The sequence below is a fragment of the Neofelis nebulosa genome, chromosome 2 (genome assembly GCF_028018385.1).
Source record: "Neofelis nebulosa isolate mNeoNeb1 chromosome 2, mNeoNeb1.pri, whole genome shotgun sequence".
NCBI lineage: Eukaryota > Metazoa > Chordata > Mammalia > Carnivora > Felidae > Neofelis > Neofelis nebulosa.
Window position 1 is genome coordinate 199,969,021 of NC_080783.1, and position 3,104 is coordinate 199,972,124.

The window sequence follows — 3,104 nt, forward strand, 5'->3', positions numbered from 1 at the left end:
GTCGCTGGTGGCTGTCACAAGAGCCTGTCTAGAAATGAAGGCAGCACAGGGAAACAACTCTCTGAAAGCTGGAGTGAAAGAGGAAAAGAGGGATGGCCAGGGAGGAGAGTGTGAGCCCCCGAAGGTGGATGCGTGTAGAGCCAGAGCGCTTCCCGTGTAGACGGCGCACGAGTGCCCCGACCCCCTGGATGGATGGACGCAGGCCCGACGCCAGCAGCCCCCGGACATTCCTGTGTCAGGAGCCCGGGCATTTCATGTCTTGCCTCAGCCAGTGTGTGATGTGTTTCTGTTACCACGCCCGATGAGTCCCAACCGGACTCCGTGGCCACCGCCCGGAAGCACAGTGCTTGCTTGGCGCATAATAGATGCCCAGTAAATGCTTGTGCAATATAGAAAAAAAACACAGGAACCTGGCCATTTCCCCCTCTCTGCCTCCCTCAGCCTCCCCCCTCCTCCCCTCCCACTGCCCCTGGCCACAGACCAGCTACTGGGACCATCACTCCAGGGACTAAGAGGGATGCTTGAGAAACATTCAGCTGCTTCCTCCCCTCCCCTCCCCCCCCCCCCATCCCTGCAACAGTGCCTGCTCCTTGGGCCCTTGGAGGAGGGAACGGGGCTACAGAAGTGACCTGCCCCTGCCCCGAGAGTTGCAGAGAGTTGGGAAAAGCAGGGTCCAGGGTCAGGGCTCTCTGATTCCGGGGCCAGGGCTCCACACGTGGCATCCTGGGTGCTCGGGAGGAGGGTGACAAGGAGCTGCCTGCCATCTCCCTGAGGAGCAGGGACATTCTTCCACTGAGTGGCGGCCTGAACAGGAGTCACTCAGATGGGCTCCAGGATGTCTAGAAGGGCCGGGCACTCGCAAAGCACCCTGAGGGCAGGTCCCAGGAGGGGAACTGGGCCCACAGTGGCCAGACTGTCATCCCCCACATTCCCACTGGACACTGAGTTTTAACAGAAACATAACTAAATTTCCATCACCATAGAATGCGTGGATGCCTGTATGAATGAATGAATGAATGAATCCAAATACATCATTTTAAGTGGAGTTCCAGAAAAGTCAAATGACGTGGCCAACACCACGCAGTTCAGGATGTCGGAGCAGGTCCAAAGCCCAGGCGTCCACCACTAAGGTCTGGGCTCCTCCCCCCACCCCACCCTGCCCCACAGAGCATGGGAAAGGAGATGGGAAAGGAGATAGGAAAGGAAGAGGGCAGCATGGGCTGGAGGCATCAGGGAGGGCTTCCTGGATGAGGGGGACCCCAGACTGGGCCCTGAAGGACAGACCAGAGAAGAGCACATGGGGGGATGAAGCAGCTCCTAGTTTGCTGCCCCCAGTTCTTTAGGCCTCTGAGTCTGGAATTCATGAGGAGGTTCAAGGTCTTCCTGGAGCAGGTGCCCCAGGAACCTCTCCCCAGAGCAGGTGGAGTTGAGTCCTGCCCAGGTTGGAGGGGGTGGTGGGCAGGGCGGAGCAGGAGCTCCTGGGCACCTCTGTTCTCTTGGCTTCTGTCCCAGGTGCTGCTGAACGGGAGCGAGGAGGGCAGCGTCCTTGCCCGTCTGCAGTGCGGGGACAGTGGTCTCACCCGCGTCCCGAGGAGGCCATCAGACCACGTTCCGTCAGCGCGTCAGCCCCACACACTGTGTGCCCCAATCCCGCAGCGTCTCCTCGCGGGGCACCTGCACCGCCTGGGACCCTGCCATTTCCCTTGCAAATCCCCCGAGGGAGCAGCACCCCACGGAGGTAAGAACCCCCCCCCATTATGTCCCCAGTCGGGGATAGGGGATAGGTGTCCGTTTCCCTCCCTGCTCTGCCCCTGAACCCCACTTCCCGGTAATGAGCCTATAGAGGTAAAACCCCACGGGGCACGAAAACACAGCACTTGATGCTGGGGGTGGGGGGGTGGGGGGGGGTGGTTGCTCTCGGTGAGCTGGCAGAGCTGGAGAAGTCGCGGCTATTTTGGGAGCAGATGACTCTGTGTGTGAGAGGTGTCCCCTCCCTGCCCCCCCCCGCCCCCCTCCTGCCCCCCTCCTCCCTGGCTTTCCAGGCTGGGCCAGAAGCTGAGTCAGCGAGTTTTCAAACCTCAAATTCCACCCCCTCCCCCGCCTTTCTTTGACAAGCAGTTACTGATGCCAATCAGGTGAGGGCTGTGAGGGGCCACCTGGCTGTGGGGAGACAGACGCTCCCCTCCTGGGGTCTGCCTTTCTTGGGGAGACAAGTAGACTAAGGGAGGGAGGCCCCGCAGAGAACAACAGCCCTTGGATTGTCAGTGCTGATTCCTGGGCTGCCCCCCATCCCCACCCCTACTCCCACCCCTCTGGGGTCTCAGGAGGGAGCCGGACTCTGGAGGACAGGCAGAGTCACCTCTCAAACTCCTGCTGTTGTCTTCCCTCAAACAGGAAGCCTCCCTGGACCCAGAACATTCCAGCGCTCGCAGCAGAAGCTCAGGAATACCGAATGGGAGGAAGACCCAGTGGGGAACTAAGGGACCTCGCTTCAGAGGCACCAATGGAACCGGAAGCGGAGAAGCCAGTCGGAAATGAGCAGGGTGTGGAGTGAGGTCATCAGAAAAGATTCAACCTTGAAAATGGTCACACGGTGACCTATGGCGTTTGCTTGATCAGGAACAAATTACTCCGCGCCCCAGGAAGGTCTGAGACTTTCGGGTGCAGAATGTTACATTTCATGCTGGGCTGGACACGCCCCAGATTCCAGGAGCCAGAGAGAAGGCCAAGCATCTGGGCCTGGGGAAAAGCAGAGGCTCCCATGTGGAGTCCAAGCACCTGCCCTGTCCTCACAGTGTGAATGTGGACAAATTCCTGTCTTGGGGACAGCCCTCCTGTGTCCCGGGCTTGGAAGGCTTGGGGTGATGGATGTAGGGCCCGGGATACAGGGGGAACTCAACAAAGCTCTCGGGATGGAGGACAGCGGCAGAGAGGGGCCCTGGGCTCCGAGCTTTTGGAGGTACTGACTCACCTCCTCTCCCTCACTCCTTGCCGGACGAGCCCTGAGGATTGGTGCTGCTTCACCACACACAGGAGAAAACAGGCTCAGGGAGGTCAAGTGCATTGCCCAAGGGCACACAGCTAGCCCAAGAGAGACCATGCTC

At 59.8% G+C, this 3,104-nt stretch overlaps 1 long non-coding RNA gene across 1 annotated transcript; it reads left to right on the top strand.

Annotated features, from left to right (window-relative positions):
• The first annotated feature begins 1,472 nt into the window (after positions 1 to 1,472).
• LOC131493615 (uncharacterized) lies at positions 1,473 to 2,589 on the top strand. The gene is made up of 2 exons (XR_009252786.1): positions 1,473 to 1,738; positions 2,395 to 2,589. It is a non-coding gene; the product is annotated as an uncharacterized LOC131493615 (long non-coding RNA).
• The last annotated feature ends 515 nt before the right edge of the window (positions 2,590 to 3,104 follow it).